Source organism: Ambystoma mexicanum, chromosome 9, assembly GCF_040938575.1.
Source record: "Ambystoma mexicanum isolate Mex_15411 chromosome 9, UKY_AmexF1_1, whole genome shotgun sequence".
Lineage (NCBI taxonomy): Eukaryota > Metazoa > Chordata > Amphibia > Caudata > Ambystomatidae > Ambystoma > Ambystoma mexicanum.
In genome coordinates this window covers 736,152,397-736,175,455 of record NC_090931.1, presented here as the reverse complement: position 1 = coordinate 736,175,455, position 23,059 = coordinate 736,152,397, and the positions used below count along the sequence as shown (strand labels likewise).

At 48.9% G+C, this 23,059-nt stretch overlaps 1 protein-coding gene and 1 long non-coding RNA gene across 3 annotated transcripts in view; one reads left to right on the top strand and one right to left on the bottom strand.

The window, feature by feature from the left end:
• The window catches only part of ANKAR (ankyrin and armadillo repeat containing), a 1,891,262-nt gene extending 1,883,628 nt beyond the window's left edge, over positions 1 to 7,634 (bottom strand). For both annotated transcript variants that reach the window (XM_069615641.1, XM_069615642.1), the window contains exon 1: positions 7,336 to 7,634. The gene's annotated coding sequence lies outside the window, so the exon portion shown is untranslated. The remainder of the gene's footprint in view (positions 1 to 7,335) is intronic.
• Positions 1 to 23,059, top strand: part of LOC138488564 (uncharacterized) — a 178,572-nt gene that overhangs the window by 115,847 nt on the left and 39,666 nt on the right. The window lies entirely within an intron of this gene.

Here is a 23,059-nt window from a genome sequence, read left to right as displayed (position 1 = left end):
GGGAACAATGCCGACTTATCCATGCTAATGGTGATCCCTGATAGGTTCTCGAACAGTGTCATGGCCTCAAATAACAGCTCCAAATTATCCTCTGGGTTCTGAATTTATAATAGAGTGTCATCTGCATACAAGGATATCAAGTGCCTGGCCCTATCTATTTCGGTACCCGCATCTCGGTATTCTGTCCTAAAGTACTGGCCAATCGGCTCCATAGTAAGGACATACAGCAATGGTGACAACGGGCAGCCTTGCCTTGTGCCTTTTTCCCACTCCCACGACTCAAGAGATACATCTCCCCTTTTTAACTCTAGCCATCGGTCTAGTATACACCAGTTGTACCCACTTAATGTACGCCTGCCCAAATCCAAATCTACGCAATGTTGCATACAGCCAATCCCATTGCACTGAGTCAAACGCTTTCACCGCATCCAGTGTGGCTATACCGCAAGGGGTGTCCAGGATGCTGTCCTATCAATCATGTGATGTAATTTCCTCAGATTCCAGGACATGCTTCTGCCTGGGACATAACCCGTCTGGTCCGATTGCACTAATTTATGTGCCACTTTTTTCATTCTGGTCGCCAATATGGCTCTCAGTATTTTACTATCTTGAATAAGCATCGAGAGAGGTCTATAAGAACTACATTCCGTGGGGGTTTTAGGAGAGGTATAATAACAGATTCTCTCAAACTGAGTGGGAGAACCCCCGCCTCATAGGAGTCAACAAGGGCGCTAAGCAAATGGGGGGCCAACACTTGTGCATACTCTTTAGAACATTTGCTAGGTAGCCCATCTGAGCCTGGTGTCTTTCCTGTTGGCAAACCCTTTATCACAGTTAGTATATCCTCCAATATGATGGGCTCTTCTAGGCTATCTCTTTCTTCTAGGGTCAATCTCGGGAGTTCAATCTCGTCCAGCACTTCTGCCAAGCGGTTGTTCGGCTCCGGGGACTCTTCTCTGTGCAATTGCTGGTAAAATTCACAGAACGCTTCGTTAACTCCATTTTGAGTGTAGCATAGATTCCCCTGCCGAGCTCACTGAGTGTATGGGGCTCCTTTGCACTTCCTTTTTGTACAACCATGCTAGCAGTCTACCAGGTATATTCCCATCTTTATGCTGTCTCTCTGTATTTGGTAAAACTATTCTTTCCCAACCTCTCCCAGAACTCCAGGCACTTCAGTTTTAGCTCCCTAGCCTTCGCATCATCTTCTGGGTGTTGCTCTTGGGACTGCTTTAATTTCCTCAATTGTTCTTCCGTTATAGTTAGTTCTGTTATAGTTAGTTCCCTATTTATATTCCCTCCTGCACTCTCGCTCACGTACTGGAGTCACAGGCTTTACTGGCCTTTTCGCTTGCCTGCTCGCTTTTATTGCTTTCTTTGTTATACAGCCAGCATCTTGTTTCTCGGCACTGCCGGAGGGTTGTTTACTTTGTCGGTGCATTTCTCTCCCCCACCGCCACTGCGTCACTCCTCTTTACTGCTGGGCAACCTCCAGGTGTTCACACCTGTTATGTACACCTTACGTCCTGCTATGCGGTGACATAAGGCGCTCCTACTAAAAGCCCCGCCCCCGCTCCGCGAGGACAGTTCCGGGCACAGAGCCACACACTGGTGTCTGTGTCTCATTCAGCTCGTGCAGCGCAGTGGGGCCTTCCCCACACCAGGCGCTGCCTGCCTTCCCTTCCTTCCCGCCGACGTATCGGCCGGTAAGAAGGACACAACACTGGTGACGAGAGAACAGGATCGCGTGACACACGTGACGCCCACATAATTAAGCCCTCCGTACGGGCACTTTTTTGGGAGCATGGTGGTTTTTTCTTCATTTTTCCCTCATTCGCCCTCATCAACCCTCAGATACCTGTCAAACACTACTGTTTTTTTATCCTGAACCACTGGCAGACACTGCAAGAAGGCACAGCAGAGGCCTCGTGTTTCTCCTGCCACTCAGCGCTGGTGCCAAGACACATCGGAAAAGGGCCTGATACTGAGGTGAGGGGGACTCAGCACACGCCTGCCCACATCGGTCATCGCATCCACTCACAATGGCAACTGGCCTGTCTACTCCTAGGCCCGGCACGTCCTCAAGAATCGCAGCCAACCTATCACCAACAACGCCACACACAAGGTCACAGGGAGGGACAACGATGGCGTTCGGTCCTTTTGACCCATACACCGATCCTTCGTCAGTTGGTCCCCGGTGGGAGCTGTGGATACAAAAATTTGAGATGGCCGTGGACTGTAAGGATGTCACCACGCCTAGGAAAATGAGGTCGCACCTCCTACTCAACATGGGTGACGAAGTATTGTGCATATTTAATTCACTTATAATCACAGATGGCTCAGACGTCTACCAGCAAACCAAAGACGCTCTCACAGTCCACTTCATGCCTCAACTAAACCCAGACTATGAAACATTCATTTTCTGCACCACCATCCAGCTGGAAGACGAGACACTTGACGCTTACCACACAAACCTCAGGAAACTCGCACTCTCATGTGCATTTGACGACGTTGAAAAAGAGATCCGACGTCAAATCATCAACGGAATACGTTCGGAAAAACTGTGCAGGATGGTTTTAAGCGAGAAGGGCATCTCTCTAGCCAGGATCCTAGAATACAGACGCCAGAGGGAGCTATCGCATGCCAGGGCGGCGCACATGAGCACAACCCTGCAGAAACTTCAACCGCATCGACGGTGGTGACAATTGCACAAATCACAAACTGCCAACAGCCGAGAGACAAGCCCGGCAGCACCAACACTGCACCCCGGTGGCAGTCGAGAATTCCAGGACTCACTGAATGTGGGTGGTGCGGAGGAACACGCCATGGGAGACGAAATTGTCCAGCTCAAGGCACCACGTGCGGGGCATGTGGCCGCAATGATCACTAAGCAAGGGTCTGCAGATCGTCAGGATCACCCCAACAACCTCAAACACATCCAGAGAAGAGCGCTGTGAAGAAAAAGAAACAAGTCAGTGCCCGCCGGGTTGAAACGACCAATCCGTCGACCGATGAAGAAGGTGACGGCGGTGGCGACTCACAAAATGAAGCAGAAAATGCACAATGGAAAAAAGGGAGAAAGGTATACTTGGTATCAGCACTCGACCACAGAGGCACAGCACCCATGAAAAAACAGAGAAGACGGAGATGCCAATTGACCATTCAAGGCCAAGAGACTCAGATGGTGATAGACACTGGGGCGTCAGTCAACGTCATGCCAATGACCATGTTCAGGAAACTGCGCCCCCACCAGTCCTAAAAAGGACAGACAAACTGCTATTCGCTTATGGGTGGGAGACCCCTCTACCGACAGTTGGACGCTTTCGAACAACACTCAGCAGAGGCGACAAGACACTGCAATCCAAAATATAGGTCGTAAACACAGGCATTGAATGTTTACTGAGCGGAGACGCAGCGGAAGACCTGGGACTCATAAGTTTAATCTGTGACATAACAGATCCAACAGACATCACCAGCCTCCTCGACAAATACTCAAGCCTCCTCAAAGGCATGGGATGTCTAAAAGGGAAACCCATCAAACTCCACATTGATGAATCCGTACAACCTCGGGCAGTGCGCCACAGACGAACACCATTCCACATAAGAGACCAAGTCGAGGAGGAGCTGCGGGCACTCGAGAAAGCGGGCATCATTGAAGAAGTAACGGGACCAACACCGTGGGTGTCGCCCATGGTTGTGACCAAGAAACCAAAACAACTCGGAAAGGTGAGAATCTGCATTGACGTGCGCCTCAAGCGGGAGCAACACATCACCCCCACACTCGACGAGATCATAACGCACCTCACTGGATCAAAATTCTTCTCCAAAGTCGACCTCAACACCGGATATCACCAACTGAAACTCCACCGAGACTCTAGATACATTAAAACATTCTCCACGCACCTAGGCCTGCACCGATACAAACGGCTTAGCTTCGGCATCTCCTCAGCGGCCGAAGTCTTCCAGCAAGCTATCCAGGAGGTGATACGTGGCATCCCGGGGGTACTCAACATCAGCAATGACATTATCATCCATGCCAGCAAGAGGGAAGAGCACATACGTCGCTTTGACATGCTACTCAGCAGGCCAGAGAGTGCAGGCCTAACGATTCACAAAGACAAATGCAAATTCTTGAAAGAGGAGATCTCATTTTTTGGGTATGTGTTTAACAGTGCAGGAGTATCAGCTGACCCTCAAAAAGTGGCAGACATCCGGGTGGCATCTCCGCCGACCACACCCACCGAAGTACGAAGTTTCTTAGGGATGGCAACATACTGTGGGAGATTCATCCCCAACCTAGCGACCATGTCCGAGCCACTGAGAGAACTCACCAGGGCCAGCACAAAATGGGCCTGGAGCCCCACCTGCCAGGAAGCATTCGAATAAATCAAAGCATCTCTTTCGGCCGACACCACCATGGCATACTACGATCCCACACTGTCGATCAAGCTATACGTTGACGCCAGCCCTGTTGGCCTTGGGGCGATCCTAGTCCAAGTGGCTCACACTGGAGAATCAATGCCAATTGCATATACGTCCCGCGCCTTGACCCCGACGGAGCAACGGTACTCACACATAGAAAAGGAAGCTATGGTACTGTGGGGATGTCGCCATTTTCACCTGTACCTGTACGGCCGCAAATTCAAGGCTTACACGGACCACAAACCCCTCATCCCTATATTCACAGGCTCCTCTTCACACCCTCTTGCCAGAATAGGGAAGTGGCTGCTACATCTACAACAGTACGAATTCGAGTTAGCATACCAACCTGGCAGCGGCAACCCAGCAGATTTCCTGTCCAGGCACCCGAGACCAGCCACGCCAGGGGAGGTACACGTGGCTGAAGAAACCGAGGAACACATCTGCCAAGTTGTTCACGCAATGAAGCCCAAAGCGATCAGCATCGAAGACATTGTGGAGGCGACCCAAGCTGACCCATGTTGTGACCTGGTCAAAGACGCCGTCATCTCGGGCGAATGGAGATCCTTCCCTCGGAACGTACATAATCGCACAGCTGAGGCCAGAGAGTTCCTCGCAGGAATGTTCACAGCAAGGCAAGATCTGTCTGTCACCAAGGAAGGACTGATCCTAAGAGGGACTCGAATAGTCATCCCCGCAAGTCTACAGGACAGAATCATAGCGCTGGCGCACGAGGGCCACCAGGGCCGAGTAAGGACCAAAGCCAGAATCAGACACTGCGTATGGTTCCCGCACATTGATGACAAAGTGGAACAACTGATCACAACAGGCCTCCCATGTCAGATCACGAGCGCACCACCAGATCCTGAACCAATACAGGCGGCAGAGCAAGGGTCCTCGAGATGGGACGCCATTAGCATTGATTTTTTCAAAATCCAGGAGGGCACGTACCTGCTAGTAGCCGTGGATGACCACTCACGGTACGCAGAAGTTGAGATTGTATCGTCCACAGCAGCAGAGATGGTGATACCGGCTCTTGAAAAGATGTTCGCCACCCATGGCCTCCCGCGACGCATCTGGAGCGACAATGGGCCCCCCTTCCAAGGGGAAGAACTCTAAAAAATACCTAGACGACCTCAACATTCAATACCACCATATCATGCCAAGATGTCCACAAGCCAACGGTGATGTGGAGAGATTCATGCGCACCATCAATAAAGTGCTACGCCTATCCCGAGCAAACTCAAGCCCCTGGAGGGTGGACTTATACAGGTTCTTAAGAAACTACCGGGTGATACCCCACAGCACCACAGGGTTACCCCCAGCAGACGTCATGTATGGAACTCTAATAAATTAATCTATCCCACACCACCCAAGCAGGGGTTCTGACACCTACGGCAATGAGCGCACCCACCAAAGAAGAACCGTGGCGAACTAACGCATGAGCATCAAGAGACACGCCAGGAAGTCCAATCACTGGGTCGGCGATCATGTAATTATGGTGCAAAACCCATCCAAATCGAAGCTGGACACCCAATACAACTCTGTCCCATGGACCATAATCGAAAGGCGAGGCACAATGATAACAGCCACAAGGGGCCAGAAGCAGATCACCAGGAACGCCTCATGGTTCAAGAAAGTACCACGACAACTGTGGACCAATGGAGACCAGCAACCCTCTGAAGAGACAGATTTGCAAATCGAGGACGAATCCTATCATCTGGAGGGGTAGCGGCCGTGAACTGTGAAATGGACGAGCTGCCGAGCGAACCAGAGGAGACCTACTCCAATAACGAAGGTGAGCCGCAACTAAATGAGAGTCAGGGGACAGCCCGCAGAGGTGGGCGCTATGCTCTTAGAACTGCCCCGAAACCTCCAGAAAGACTAAAAGACTATGGGCCTCATTACAACTCACCCGGTATGGAAACAACGGTGGCGGTAAACCCGCCGCCACCGTTGTTTCCATACCGGGTGATCACGACTCCTGCAGGCAGAGGCGTCAATCCCGCCAGGTCTGACCTGGCGGGTTTAACACCGCCGCCTGCAGGCGGACGAGGAAACACCGGCACCATCACGAGATGGTGCCGATGTTTCCATGATCCCCATTGAGTCCTGTGGGACTCAATGGGAATGGGGATTTACACCATTCCTCCTCCGGAATTCCCGGGTCACCGGGGTTGTAATGCTGGTGTCTGTGTCTCATTCCGCTCACTCAGCGCAGCGGGGCTTTCCCACACCAGGCCCTGCCTGCCTTCCCTTCCTTCTCGCTGACGCATCGGCCGGGAAGAAGGACACAACAACACCCTTTCTCCGTTATGAGCAGGCCATATGTGTGCCTTACAGCTCATGTATGCTTGGGATCTCGACGGATCAGGCAGGAGCAGCCCAACGAGACGTCTCACTCCATCGGCTGCTAGCCACACCCCAGGATTGAATACATTCTTGTGAATAATTATTAAGAGAATTTAGTAACCACATTAATGTGTGGGATATGATTTTAACGGTTGTATAGAAGGACATTTCCTGAGGAAGACCTCTTGTGGGGGTTGAAACAAGTGTTGGCTTTCCAGTAAAGCAATTTTATTTTGGAATGGACTGGTCTATATATTTAGTCAATGTGACTTATAACATTGAGTTGGAGTGTGGTGTGGTGAGGTGCATATGGTCAGAATATTTCAATTAAATAACAATGTTGGTTGTAACATAACAGATTAAATATGAAAGAAATCTCAAAAGTTGTGAATCTATTTAGCATATTACCGTAACAGCAATGTTTAAATTGACAAGACTTAACATTGAATTCAGCAATATAGAGGATAGCATCTATGAAATGCACACATATTGACGCCGGGCGAAAAATCAGGACAAGTGCCAGTCCTTGTCAACGCAACATAGCCTAATCGCGCATCTTCTGACCTGTTCACGGTGCGACTATGCAGGCTTGCTAGCATTCATCCGAAGAACAGCGGCTGAACATGGCTGAGAAAGACTTGCTCTACCCGCCAGAGAGCACAACCACCGGCGGCTCTGCTATTGAGATAACGCTGGCGCAAATGCTCCCGCTCCAGTCTCCGGGATCTTTCAGGCCGGGCACTCTTATGGTGCTCCCGGTAGCAACACATTGCCCAGAAACCATGGAGATCCCAGCCCTGCAAAGCGTTTGCCCGTGCTGTCGCTTCCCGTTTCCAAGCAACCGCAATATAATGCGAGCCAAAGGGTTTGGTCTGTACAGGGCGTGTCCGCCCTCGTAGATTCCTCCCAGGGGACGTCTCTCGCCCCGCCTAGTTCTCCTTCCGGTGAGTTTATGACCGCTGCACTAGGTGGCACGTCCTTAAAAACCCACGTTGCGCGGTCTAGTTTTCATATTTAGCGATGTTACGTCTAGAAAAATGCGAGTCCTCAGGCGACAGCGGGTTTCAGTTCAATGGAATTAGGAAATACTTTTTTAAACGGGTAAGAATTCGTTCCATGGTGAACCCCAACACTGATTGCGAATAAATAACTATCACTACCATTGACAGACCTCCACTTAACCCATTTTGACCTAAAGGAGATATTTTGACGATATACCTTAACTACTTATGAGCTGACAAAGACCATCTCAACAAACGGCGCCTGTGCACCTGGCCCGCGCGGCACTCGCAACGCCCTTATTAAGCATGAGCCCGATTGTTGGACTGAGCTATTACACCGCTTGTTTAAATCGATTAGCAACACTGGTAGGCTGCCGGATACTTGGAACCAAAGCTTCATTATAAGTTTATGTCCATATATAAACAAGCATTGGAAGAACCAACAGTTTTGCCTTCAGTAAAGGTTGAGTAAAGGCAAAATGTGGTGCATATGTTTTTGTGAGTAATAAGTGATTGTGAATTTTAAACGCTGATAATTAAATTGGTATTTTTAGAACGTTTTACTTTTTAGTATTTGGTCCCATGGTAGCGCATGTAGCTGCTAGGGCAGGAGTACTTTCTGATCTGGACAGGTGTGGGCTCGGAGCAGTACCTGACTACTTTGAATAAGGCTTTGCTCTTGTTAGAGGCTGCTTCAATGGTGGAGGTGTAGTAACCTGACTTAGCCTCGCAGATCATGTGTCTGCTTTGGGTATGCAGAGGTTTGAGAGATGCAGTCCTTGTGCCAATGCTTTTCAAGAGCTCTTGACAGAGTGTTTGTTGTCTACGAGCTTGGATGTATACTAGAGTGCAGAGGCTTTCACTTTGGTGTGACTAGACTTTAGAAGGGTTGACATCTACTAGTTCTTTGTGAAGGTGCATATTACGAGGATGAACAAAAGGATGATCAAGCCATTCTATAATCAAGTTGTGGACTGGTCGATGAAGTGGTGCTTGGTAAGCCACCATTGAAGCCCTTGTCCTGTTTTATCATCTCATTGTGCAACTTGAACGAGGTGTTTGGGTGAATCAGGAGGAAATGTGGTGGTCTGTGAGACCAGGGAGAGGCCTGGTCTCACGGATGGGGGAAAGAAGGAGGAGCAGCACAATGCTGAGAAGTCCGTGGAGGTGTTGGATACAACTCCAGGTAAGGTATTGTGAGTGATGATGGTACCAAGCTTGACAGATTGGAGTGTATGTTGTGAAGTGTTTGTTGTGAGAGTGTTGTTAGTAGAGAGGGGTGCGTGAGATAGCAGAGAGTGAGCTTAGAGGTTAAGGATAAATAGGAGGGAGAGAAAGGAGAGGGTCAAGAAAAAAGAGAGGGAAGAGAAAGAGAGGGAAGAGAAAGAGAGTAAGCCAGAAAAAAGAGGGGCAATAGAAAGAGAGGAGGGGAGAGAGAGGGCGAGAGAATATTTGTGGTTTTGAGAATGTGGTGCCCGTGATAACAGAAGAGAGATTTTTTTCAAGGAATTTCAACTATTGAGAAGACAGGAGTATCCTGTGTCATTTTAATACACAATGATTCTGCTAGTCTCTGCCATTACAAGTTGAAAAACCTTGACATCCTTTGTTAACTAGGACTGGACTGTAACACTCACCTGGTTCTCTGCAGAAGCGCCTGAACCCTTCTGTGCTGTGCTCCTTACATCTACCACCCGAACACTGTGTAGCATAATAAGACACACACCACCGGGTTTGGGGAGGAAGGAGTGGGAGATTGATGCTGATTCCCCAAACACCTACTGGTACCCTGCATGTGTTGTCGAGGCCCTGTAAGTAAAAACACTGTGTTACCTTTGTTTCTTGCTTTCCCACCCAGGTCCCGTGTGTGGTCACTATGGAATGGCTGGACTCACCTGTAGTTTTGTGGCGATGATGTACTTCCGAGGAATAGGCACCCGTAGCCCAGTTGTCTCACTGGAACCTTGCTAATCCAGGCATGCTGTGACTTGCTGTGTGCTAAAAGTGTCTCTTGACCCACTTGGAGCAGGCTTAGTGCGCTTTACTTTTGGTAATAGATTCTCAATGTTTTTATCTGGATAGCAATCCTTACAATGCTGTGTCCTTTTGTGAGTATAGCTGGATGCCAAAGTCTTTTGTCTTGTCGCAGGCTGCAGCCTTCAGATGGCTGCTGCAGCCCACAGATGCAGAGATAAGTATAGACTTGCAATGAGGGTAGGAGATGAAGCCTTCAGATGGCTACTGCGGCCCACTGATGCAGAGATAAGTATGGGCTTGCAATGAGGGTAGGAGATGACTGACCCTCGGTAACGTGCGCGCAGGTGATTGAGAAGATGCAGGTAAGTATAGCCAGCTGCAAGGAGTTCCAGTCCCTCTTACCAGGTGCTGCACGCACAAACTGTGAATGTTCTTGTCTCTCTTTCAGGTCCACGCTCGCAAGCTGTTAATGTTCTTGTCCCTCTTTCAGGCCCCGTGGAATCTGATCCAAGAAGATGCATCGAAGCTCTGAAGAAACTTAGTCAGGTCTGGAGCCATAGCAGTGAGCGTTAAGCTGCAAGCAGGCACAACGCAAAGCGTGTTGTAGAGCTTTGGTGTGGCTTATATAGCAGTCACTCCTCTGTGCTCTTAACGTGCATCAGGCAGAACTATTGCATGGCTCACTTTGCGGCCATCTTGGTGGGTCTGGAGGTTGTGCAACAGCGCCGGCCATCTTGGTAGAGGGTTTTGGTTTTGGTGTTTGCTGTGGGAACGGCAATGTTGCTGATTGGAGCGCCAATCATGGGTGAGGGTAGTCCAGCCATTCCTTACAGCCTTAGTGTCTGAGTGTGCGCTGGGACTACCTTTGCCTGTGTGTTTGGTAATCATGACAGTACCCTCCCACCAAGGCCCCTCCAAAGGAGATACCACAGGGTTTTGGGTTGGTTGGGTGGTTACGGTGGAACCCGGCAACTAACCGTGGTGCATGTACATGTGCTGCTGATTCCCAGGACCTGTCTAAAGCCCCATACCCCTTCCAGTTTATCAAATAATACAGGGTTTGTCGTACTCGCTTGGAGTCCAGAATGCCACGTACTTCATACTCAATGCTACCATGTACCTGCATTGGAGGTGGAGGAGCAGGGAAGCTGTGGGTACCTGGCTCCACCAGTTTCAACAAAGAGACATGGACTACTCAGTGAATTGGTAAAGGTGTTGGCAGTGCCAGTTTCATAGCTACTGGATTCTAAATCTTTAGCTTTTTGTAAGTGCACCTTGGCGGTTATCAGAGCATCATAGATGGAAGAATGGAGGGTCGTGACAGCCGACATTTCTAAAGCCTCAGGTGGACCATAAGCTGACGTGCGGGGGTTCCTACCATGTAGTAAAAAGAATGGGGTGTACCCTGTGGAGGAATGTAGGGTGTTGTTGTACGCGTACTCCGCCACCCACAAAAGATCTACCCAGTTCGTATCGGAGTTGCTGAGCATGCAGCAGAGATATTGCTCAAGTGTCTGATTAGTTCTTTCCGTTTGGCCATCTGTGTGAAGGTGGTGACTGGTAGGTAACCGTATTTCAATCTGTGCGATGGCACAACGCCTCTTCCAGAAGTGGGACACAAATTGGCTACACCGGTCTGAAATCACAACAGAAGTAAACCCATGTAATCTGACCACTTGTTTCAGGAATGTCTGAGCTAACGTGTGAGCATTGGGGAGCCCATTGAGTGCTACAAAGTCGGCCATCTTTGACAGTAGGCCCATCACCACCAGGATGGTGTTAAAGCTGTTACACGGAGCTAGGTCAGTGATGAAATCCAGTGAGATTGTATGCCATGGAACTGGAGGGACTGGAATTGGTTGGAGTAGCCCCTGCAGCTTTTTCTTCAGGCTTTTGTGTTGTGCACACACATAAACATCACAGGTTTGGACGTAGCGTATTGTATCCTTCCACCATGTAGTCCACCAATAGTGTTGTTGCACCTTGGCTAGTGTCTTTGAAATTCCCGAATGGCCTTCCAGGAGGAAACCATGGTAACTGTCCAGGATCAATGACTCTAAGGTGGAATGTATAACCAGCCCTCATGGTAGGGGAGGCCTTTCCTCTCTTCTCGTTGTGAATCTATGGCCACCCAGGTTTGTAACTCTGTTAGAGTAAACAGTTGTTTGACTGCTTCGTGTAATTGTTCCAGGACTGTGGGTGTTGTAGAAGAAGCCCCTAGGAGTTTGTTCTCAGGGATATTTGCGACTGGATCTGGGGTCGCAAAAGCGCTAATCACTGTCGTCTTCACAGTCTATGCGGGATAGTGCGTCTGCTTTCCCATTACGCAATCCAGGCCGGTATGTGATTGGGAAGTCTTACTGATGAAAAAGCAGGGCCCATCGTATCTGTCGCGATGACTGGCCTCTGGCTGTCCTTAGGTATTGTAGATATGGTCCGTGATGACAGTGATGGGATATCTTGCTCCAAGAAGGTGGTCTTGCCATTCCTTGAACGCTGCCTTTATCGCCAATTGTTCTTTGTCTGTGATTGCATAGTTTAACTCTGCCGGCGAGAACCTTTTGGACCAGAACGCTACTGGATGGAGTTGTCCTGTGGCAGGGTTTTGTCGACAGGACCGCACCCATGGCCATGCTTGAGGCATCAGTTTCGACGATGTAAGGTAGTTCTGGCTGGGGAGGTTGTAGAACCGGTGCAATAGTAAAGTGTTCTTTGAGTGCAAGGAAGGCCTGTTCAGCATCGGAGGTCCAGGGAAAGGTTCTGTTTTTACATAATAAGGTCATGATAGAGTGCACCAGATGAGAGAAGGCAGGTATGAACCAGTAGTAAAAATTGGCGAATCCTAAGAAGCTTTGCACTGCCTTCACGGATGTTGGTGACGGCCACTTCAGAATAGCTTTGAATTTACAATCATCCATCCGGATTCCCTGGGGAGTTCGTATGAAACCTAGAAATTTCACCTCTGACACATGGTAGGCACATTTCTCCAGTTTTGCATATAGTTTGTGTAGACATAGCTGTTCAAGTACTGCTTTCACATGGTGTATATGCTCTGCAGGCGTCTTTGAGTAGATCAGGATATCATCTATGTTCACTATTGCACAGATGTCCATAAGTTCCTTCAGCACATCATTCATGAAAAACTGAAACCCTGCCGGGGCGTTGCATGAGCCAAAGGGCATAACTTGGTATTCATAGAGCCTGAACTTCATGCGGAAGGCGGATTTCCACTCGGCTCCACTTTTCACCTGCACCAGATTGTAAGTCCCCCAAAGATCGAGTTTGGTGTAGATATTGGCATCCTTAACCTGATCCAGGAGTACTGGTATTAAAGGCATGGGGTATCAGTTCTTCACGGTATATCTGGTTCAGGGTCCTGTAGTTAATACACGTGCGTAGGTCCCCTTCCTTCTTCGGGACGAAGTAAAGGGGGGAGGCTGCTGGAGACTTTGATGGGCGTATGAATCAGTTGGCTAGATACTGGTCTAGGTACTTGCGGAGGTGGGCATTCTCCTGTTCCATCAAGGCATAGATACTACTGCAAGGTACCTGTGATCATGGGAGGAGGTAGCTTTGGTGGTCATACGGCCTGTGTGGGAGGAGTGTATTCGCCTGTTCATTGTGAAACACAGTGTGGTAATCACTGTACACGCAGAGTAGTGCTTCCATGAGGCCCAACACAGAACCAGGCTTCTTTTCCTGGGACGTCACTGGGTTTGGCTGGCTTCCAGAGGTCTTATGGTGGTAGCAGGTGCACCCGCAAGTGGACAAAAAGGTTAGGGTTCTTGCTCGCCAGTCAATACTGGGAATGTGGGACTCAACACAGGGCATTCCTAGGATGACTTAAAACTGCAGAGCATTGATTAGGTCAAACGCAATGCTCTCCCGATGCCCGTCTCGACAGAGCAGTACAACCTCCTCCGTACACTGGGTCACAGGACCCGAGGTCAGCTGGGTATCATACACGGACGTAGTGTTCTCAGCTACACGTTTTTTTAAAAATCAGATTTTATTGGCATTTAGGTTATAACATCAAATAATAACAGTCGTAACTTACCTCCTTCTTTCAATTATAACATTCCCCCCCACCTAGCCATGAACCATTCATTTATTACTGCATCAAGAGTCAGACGCATTTTACATCCCCTCACTTTCCTTTCAGGGTAGCTCTACTATGTACGCTAGAACATTGAGCGTGTCCACCTCCGCATTTCATTGTTCATCACAGGCAACATGTCCTTCGAGCACAGTGTCCCCCTAAACATTCAAGCTATCAGGTCTCTCCATTAGACGTTCCCCAATCACATCAAGCGGACCGTCCATATTTTTCAAAAAGGGGAGCCACAGTCCTTCAATGTTTGACTTGGATTCATCTATGAGATGATTTAGAAACTCCATATCGTAAATTGCCCAGACTTTGGTGATCCACTCCTTCTCCCCTGGCATTTGCAGACTTTTCCATCTTTGGCCCAGGCAGCACCTAGCTGCCACCAACATGACCTGAAACATATGGCTTTGTGCCTCACCGTGGTCCCCCTGCACCTCCACCCCAAAGAGAAGAAGCCATGAGGATAGGGCCCTCCTTATCCCATCCACCCCCTTTATCCAGGACACGACTTCTCCCCAATACATCTGCACCACCTGACATTTCCACCACATGTGTACGTAGTCCCCCTTTTCGATGTGACCCTTCCAGCAATGTGGGTTGTATCCCTGCATCATCCGGGCTATCCTTTGCGGAGGATAGTGCCATCTGTGGAGCAGTTTCAAAGCCTGATGCCGGTACTGGAGCGAAGCAGTTGAGCGATTGGCTTGTCTGTACATAATGGTCCACCTCCTATTATCAATGTCTTCACCGAGATCTTTCCCCCATTGCACCCGCGCGGATGGAGGATCCCTCGGAGCCGCCAGAAGCAGGAGTTTATAGACTCTGGAAATCATTCCATTGGATCCCTTTTGTGAAATCAGGAATTTTTCAAATTCTGTTAATTCCCTCCTAAGGGTATCCCCCAATCTGTCTTCGGTGAGGGCCCCCTTTAATTGCAAATAACGAAAGGGAGAGAGGTTATCCAAGCCCAGGGCCTCCTCCAGCTCCTTTAATGACATGAAAATTCCCCCCACCCACAACTGTCCCGCCATACAGAGACCAGTCTCGTACCACTGTTGGAACGCAAGTGGTTCTTCAATCTCATCCCTGAGCAGGGGAACCCAAATGCAGCTCAAAGAAGAGGGCTATGTTGTGAGCCATCTATAGTCACCTCCCTCCTTCCATACAGACCATAAAATGCCCAACACTGGGTGTCCCAAAACCCTCCCCGGGATGCGTGTCTTGGGAACCCATAGCCATTCATCTAACATGACTGGGGCTAAGGCCTCATTGTCCATTGCCACCCATTGCTTCCCAGTCCCCGGAGTAAAGTGATCCACCAAGATCCTCAACTGAGACGCCCTATAATACATCTCTAGATCCTGGAGTCCCACTCCCCCTTCCTCCTTTGGCCTCGTCAGTACTTCGTAGGAGATTCTATGCTTTTTACCTGCCCAGAGGTAAGGCAACAGGGCCAGTTTGACCTCCATCAGAAATGGCTTGGGCACCAATGTCGGGAGCATTTGAAGCAGAAACAGGAACTTGGGGAGAATTAACATTTTCACTGAGTTGAGGCACGCTATCCAGGAGAGTCCTAACCCTGCCCACTGCTCAATATATCGCTTCACCGCCAACCAAAGAGGGAGGAAGTTACGAAGAGGTCTCCGTATTCTCCACATATTCCCCTTCTGTATCTGAATGCCACTGACTTCCCCAGGCTAACCTTAAAGCCCGACAGGTTTCCGTACCGCTCCAAACTTTGCAGTATGCGTGGTACCGACTGCGATGGTTTGGTAACTCAAGTAATGCATCGTCCACAAACAGGCTGCTCTTGCAATGCGTGTCCCCCACCCTTACCCCACTGATCCCCCATCATTCTGGATAGATGCCGCCCATGGTTCCATCACCAATGCATATATGAGCGGGAATAGGGGGCAGCCCTGTCTCATGCCTCTCCCCAGAGGTAACAACCCTGATTCATTACCATTCACCACTACCCTTGCTGAGGGGCCGGAATACAAGGCCGACATCCAACCCAGCCATCTCGGGCCCATCCCCAGCGACGCAAAGACTTCCCCCATGAAGTCCCAGCTCACCCTATCGAAGACCTTTTCGGCATCTAAAGATAGCAGAAGAGCCCCCTCTTCCCACACAGCCCTCAAGTTCAGCACATGGGGGGTCTTTCGCATGCTGTCTGCCCCCTGTCTGTTCAGCACAAATCCCACCTGATCCTGGCAAAGATCTTTGCATCCACATTTAAGAGGGAGATGGGCCTATACAAACCACATTCTGACAGGTCCTTCCCTGGTTTGGATATCACGGCAATCAGGGCCTGAAGGAATGTCGGTGGTATAATGTCCTGCCCCCTAATTCAGTTTAACAACTTGCCATTGGTTTCACCAGGATGGATTGGTATTGTTTAAAGAAGTCAGCCGCATAGCCATCCCCCGGAGGCCTTCCCTGTCGGCAGCCTTTTAATAGCTCCCTTCACCTCCTCCTCCGATATCTCCCCCTCCAGGGCCTCTCGTTCCGAGTCCTTGAGTTTGGGAAGGGAATGCCCAGCCATATAATTACAGATGTCCTTTATCGTCTCCCCTTCCCTTTTAGTGTACAGTTCTTTATACAAGTCTGCAAAGCATTCCGCCACCTTCTCCCCCTCTGTACACATCCTCCCCCTTTGTCAAAGATACCTCCCACCGTCCTCTCCTTCCTGCAGCCTCTCGGTCTATGCGCCAATAAGGACCTCAACTTGTCCCCCCTTTCGTAATACCTCTGCCGCGTATACCTCATCTTCTTGACCACTTCTCCAAGAAGAACCGTATGCAGAGCCTGCCTTTTCTCCCAAGAGAGCCTCTCGATTCTCATCTTTACGGGCGAGTCGTGCCCGCATAGCCCTCAGTTCCTAAAAAAGTCTGCCCTCGATCAATGTCCTTTCACGCTACCTTTGTGACACTTCCGCAATAAGGAGGTCTAAGTTTCCCCATTATCGTTGATCTCAAAGTAAGCCTCTATTTCTTTCCTCAAGAATTCTTTAAATACTTGGTACATCAATATGGTATCGTTACAATGCCACATATAATTTCTCGTGGCCCGACTAGGTGATAGCCTCCACACTCAGCACCGCTCCCTCACCACCACCCCCCTCTGATATCAACAAAAGGTTGATTCTTGTGTATGTATGCGGGGGAAGAAGAAAGTGTAACCCCCTGGGCCCGGCCATGATTTACACCACACGTCGACCCAGTAGTATTCCTGCAAGAGGTCCCTCATGGCCAGGTTATCTTTCGTAACCTCTTTCACCCTCTTCCCCTTAGCCGACCACCAGTCTAGTCGAGGGTCAGCTGTAAAGTTCAGTCATCCATTACCCTGAACACCCGGCGTAGAAACTTTATCTGGCCCATATTGGGTGCATAGACGGTGGCCAATGTGCTCTGCGCACGTTCCCTTAATCCCCAGGAACCTCCCTCCAAAGCCCCTCTTGGTCTCAACATCTGTGAGGTGTCGTGATTTTCCCAGGAGTATGCCCACCCCTTCCTTTTTAGAGGATTTATGGGAAGCCCAGAAGTTCCTCCCGATTTCCTTCCCCTTTATTGTTGATTCAGCACCCTGCCTGTAATGTGTTTCCTGTGGCGAAAAGGACCACTAATTTGTGTTTGTGGAACATGTTGCTAGTAAGGGACTTTTTATTTTGCGAATTCAGGCTTTTAACGTTCAGTGTACCCACCCGTCCTTCAACCATTATCGTCGCTAACCCTGTCCTCAAAAACTTCCACGCGTCCTACTCGGCTCAGAGCCTCCTGTAAACTGAAGATCCATGGCTTAATCCATCAAACCCCACCCCTTTTACTCCCACCCCGCACCCTCCCCTCCCACAAACCCCCTTCCCCCTCACCTTCCTTTCCCCTCACCCTTCACTCCCTCCCTTTTGAGGCGTCCGCATCCATCTCCCAGGATTGCTGCCCTGGGTTACTTGTCTGACGGGGATCCCGCTCCCCCACTCCTAAACCGAAACGTTGTGTTCAGTGTGCCCCAGTGGCCCTGGATAGAGGCCCCCAAAGTCTTCCCCCCAGTCATCACACCCTGTCACAGAAAAACACTGAAAAACTTTTTGGCCCATCCCGCAAACAACAACAGGCATAACCTTACAAACAGTGCATCATCAGCCCCAGCATTGTCGGCACAAACACAGAAAAATGAACAAGCCAACTGTGGCAATTTGCCTGGGCAATGCATTCCCCCTTAACCCTCAGGGTCCCTTCGAGGACGGCCAAAAGCTGTTGGGTATTTTGTGTAGATTTGGGGCCTGGCAGTATTTTCTTACCGCCAAAAATAATTTAGCAACAATCACTCCTTGTATTCAGATTGGGTTATGTATAATAATAATACAGTGGATATGTATTATTTCAGTACACAGACATGTGTGGTTGGTGGTATTTTGGTGAGCATAATTCCTTTGTTTTATTTGTGGCCCCAATATCCAGAACCCCTTATTTTTGTTTAGATTTTTCGTGTAATCACTATAGAGACCCCAGGCTTGCATTTCAGGAACACCACATTTTCACTTTTAGTGTGCCACCATGGGCAATTTCTCGCTGTCTTATCTACGGCAGCGACCTATCATGTGGTATTTTTCACTAACTTATGTACGGTAGTGAACTATGTCCCGCGTCTCTATTTTTGCTGACTCATGTACCTTCAGCAAAAAGGCTATAACACACACAGTTATTTATAATTGCTCATACTGAATGACATGCACACAGCTGCAGCCAAATCTTATTTTTAGCTACCTTGAAAATGACAATTGCACTGTCTAAACATCTCCCCACATCATCAGCACTGTATTGGTAAATATAAAACACACCACCCGTCTGCTTTCCGATATTTTTGTGTATTATAAAAGTTGCATTTAAACACGATCTCACTCTTTACAGAAATACATGAAATAGCACAGTAACAGCATTATTTGTGATACACTGAAAAGAGAGTGGCGGAGACAAGAATTCAATTTGCAACATTAAACACGTGGGTAAAGCACAGGAATCTCCTTTCCTACACTGACTGAATATTTTCGTACACACTCAGCCCCCACACCTCAGCGAGATAATTACCAGGCTTATTCAGTATGTAACTTCTTTGGCTGGTCGCCTTCTGGAGGGGTTCACCCAGCAAGGACAAGCATCTGCTGTCACTCAAACTGGGACTTGTTGACTGGAAATCAAAGTCTCTGCAATCAAGTTGAATCTGCTTTAGGAATCAGGCACCCCCAGCTATCAACCCAGTCCTTCTTCGAGCTGTGCCAAGATGTCTCTCTCTAGCTCCTTCCTCGAGATTAAACAAAAAAACTCTGGTTACCTCCTACCAAAGGATCCTAACCAATAAAATTCTATCATGCTCTAACCACCCTCTGCACACAATGGCTTGGCTTATACAGTTGCAACTGTAACCAAACTGATTTCCTGCTTATTCGAGGTCTTTGCTTCCTGCAGTTACTGTGGACAGAATGGCAGAGCAAAAAGAAAAAAAAAACTGAATGTGCATTTAAATAATGACTTTCAGAGCCTGTCATTTTCCATCCATGTTGCACTGAAGAACACATTATTATTAGTGGGTTATGATCAGGTTAGTTGTTAATGATGTTAGTTTATTAATTTTCAAATGTGTCTCTTGCAACATAGGCATTTCAGGTGAAAAATAGTGCGCATTTTGAATGTACAAATGTGTGCTTTTAATTGTGAAAAAGAATGATTTGCTTTTTATATGTAAAAAATCGTTTTTGACTGAATAACCTGCCCTCACTTATATGTCCATGTTACACTGGCAACACATAGCTTGAAACAATTGCATCATAGCAATGCACCAAACCCATGCAGTGGCGCTGCACTTCAAAAAGAACATGCTATACATTGATCCTGTGCATTGGTGCTGCACTCTGTGCTCCCAAAACACGCTAAACAATCCTACAGAGCACAATAACGTGCAGGTCACTAACAAAGCCTTTTCGTTTCACTTTAAGTGTCCCCCAAGGGCGGCACTGGGGTGTTTACTTTTTTTTTAATTTCCGGGTCCCTTTTACCCTATTTTTCCCCCTGGCCGAGTCCGGGCCCCTAGAATCCCTAGTGGGATCCAGATCTCCCTCGGCCTGCTCCCCTGAGGGGCCCGCACGGCCACCAACCAGGTCGTCCGTGAGTCTTTGGATCTTCTCCTCGGCCACAAGGGGGTGCCTCTCCTCCTGCCATTCAAAAGCCAAATAAAATGGGTGCCCCCAGCTGTATCTGACCCCCTTCTCTTTTAGACATTTTGGTGAAGTTGTTAGGGAGAATTCTCTGTTTAGGCTGAATTTCCTAACCTAGTGAGACCCTAGCAGCTTTGCTGGATTTTTGGGGTTTATTTTTTTCTCCTGCCAAGAGTGAGACTCTTTTACCCTCACTCTTGGACATGATTTGAGTGTGTTTCTTTGGATCTAGATGTGTTTAATGGGCTATGGGGTCTTTTACCCCATAGGGCTTCATGTGTTTTTGTGATATGTGTTACACAGCACCCTCAGTGCAGTGACACAGGGGTGTCATAGTGACCCCCCAGTATAGACTCCATACCCTGGGACTGACTACTGTCTCCCAGGGCATGTAAAGTCACCAATGACTTTACTAGTCTTAAATTCTGAACAGAACCAGTACAAACCATCATATTGTGGACGTACTGGCTGGGGCAATTCGATTGCCCCAGGATCTGTTAGTCGAGGGGGCACGTCTCCGTCCCCCCTGATCGAGTTTTGGCTGGTGGCAGTGGATACTACTTTTTATATTCAACCGCGAATATTTTCCCATTGTTTTAGGCTACTACCTTTATTTAATTATTTACGGTAGCCTCGAACACACCGCCGGTTTATTTAATTAATATTAATTCTCCGGTTGGTATTTTTTGCCAAAACTTGATTCTAAAATGGCGTTTGTGTTCTCTTCTGTGACTCCAGCCCTTTGTCCACTTTTTGGCGGGCTTCTCCACAGAAGCCCTCCAAAGTGGTGCCACTCTGGGGTACTTAGGAGGGGTGGAGGGGAATTTAGGCACCCTGGACTGAGTTGCCTAGGCAACTCAAGTCGCACTCCATCCTGATTGGCCCAAGTCGGCTCACCACTTAGCATGTTTGAGTGACAGCTAGGCTGAGTGAATGGGGGTTTGCTGCATAAAAGCAGGGCTTTGGGGACTAGAACTTCAGAAGTCGCCACAGGACCTAAGAATCCGACGAGGGAGAAGCTGAGCCGACCTGCCACGACACCACCACCGGTGGAGCCCTGCTGGACTGCCTCACCACTTTTCCCAACGACAGAGAAGATCTCCCGCCGGAGAGTCTTCTTCCTTTGACTGGTGGGGATAACCAGTTTCACTGTCTTTTCGCCTTCCCGACGTACCTCGTGGCCGCCTTGCCCGTGCCAAGCACCCCGGCAACCGGGATACCACATTTTACCACGACTGCGAACCAAAGGTACCACCTTTAACCGGAAAACTCTGCGGCTGGTTTCTGCCCTGGTAGTGCAACAACCTTCATCTTTCCTCCAAGTCGAGATCTTCTCTTCCCCCGGACGACGACGCAACTTGCACCCACTACCAGGAACAACTGCCACCGCTGGAGGATCCTTCCCACTTAAGGTACCGTGTCCCGCCTGGCTTCCCTTGCTACCGACTGTATGGGGTAGATTTAGCCCCCGGCTTTCGAACCTGGGTTAGCCTGGTACTCCCTGGCTAAACTTTCCTAAGCCTCTCTAAACTCTTTTTGAACCCTCTGCAAGACTTTCTAACCCTAGTGTAACTGTGTGATCTTGGGCGCATTTGTGCTCTGCTCTCTCTAAGAGTGGGCCCAGCCTTTGGACTTTGGCTCACCAGTGACTTTTGCTCTTCTGACTTGCTTATAGTGTTCCTGAATCTTAGAGTGGTGTGCCTTTCCATATTCTGTCTTTTTCCCTCCCTTTCTCACAAACTTATTGGAGTGCAATCTAGTTAAGCGCTCACCTCTGTATGAAAATAAGTGGTGTTTTACTGTGACTTATCTGATAAGGAAAAAGGGGTGTATATATTACAATAGTAACTGTGTTTAGAATATTTTACAATAAGAGTGCTGGAGTGTTTCAAACTGTGTGTTCTTAAATAAATAATTATATACTTTGATACCAAAGCTCTGGTCAGTGTTTGCTTATATTAATGTATCTGATTGCCTATTGTGTATACTTTGCATACTGCCTAACTCTTCTTGAGAGAAGTCTGACTGCTCAGCCACAGCTACCAGGTAAATCTGGGTGGTACAGACTGCTACCAAGTGGGTTTACTGCCAACACCTGTAGTCTTAAATCTTTTGCAGTGGTCCCTAAGGGAACTGCACAGGTTTCTGCCTAACAGAAGTCCCCACATTTTTTTGCTTATCAGCAGCGTGAGGGCAGAGAGGTCCTGGAATATGGCCACTCTGGATTCTCCATATTGTATGTCCCGAAGGTTCTTTGCCTTTTCCAGAATCCTGGCTTTGCCTCTGCAGTAGTGTAGCCTTGCCAGCACCAGCGAGGGTCTCTACCACCCCCCGCCCGATGAACTCTGTCTATCATGTCCCCTTCTCCAGCGTCCACACCTAGGACAATCTGTATTAAATCCTGCACCTTGCCTTCTAGACCCAGCGGGGTCTCGCCCTCTGTTTCCACCAAGCTGAAGAAGCGCAGATTGTTTCTCCTCTCGCGGTTTTCCATGTCATCTACTTTAAAGAGTAGCTCATCCTTGCGTGGCTGTATCTCAACAAATCTTGCCTCCATCTGTGTCTCCAGGAGGTCCGTGGACATTTGGTTGTTCTGAACACCGTCCATTCGTTCTTCTAATGTGGACACCTTAGCCATGAGGTCGGCCAGTTTGGCACCCATATCCGTTCTCCTTCCCCTTATCTCGTCTAGAATCGCTTGGATGTTGTTTTGCATGGTACCCAGGTCCGGCACGGCTATGGGGGTAGGGGGGCCTCCATCTCCATGCCTTCTGCTTGGAACTGGTACTTTGCCTGGGCCTCTCTCCAGCTCAAGGGTCGCCCTCCCCCGGCGTTCCTGTACCCACCAGGCGTTTGTAGCTCAATCCCACTGGGATATGGGTCTGTCCCCCGGGGCCCACTTCAGTGGGTGTAGGTGGTGAGGCCCATTGCCCATAGAGGAGAGGGTTGCCGTAATATAGTTGGAAGTGACGCCATGCGCCAGTGTGCTCT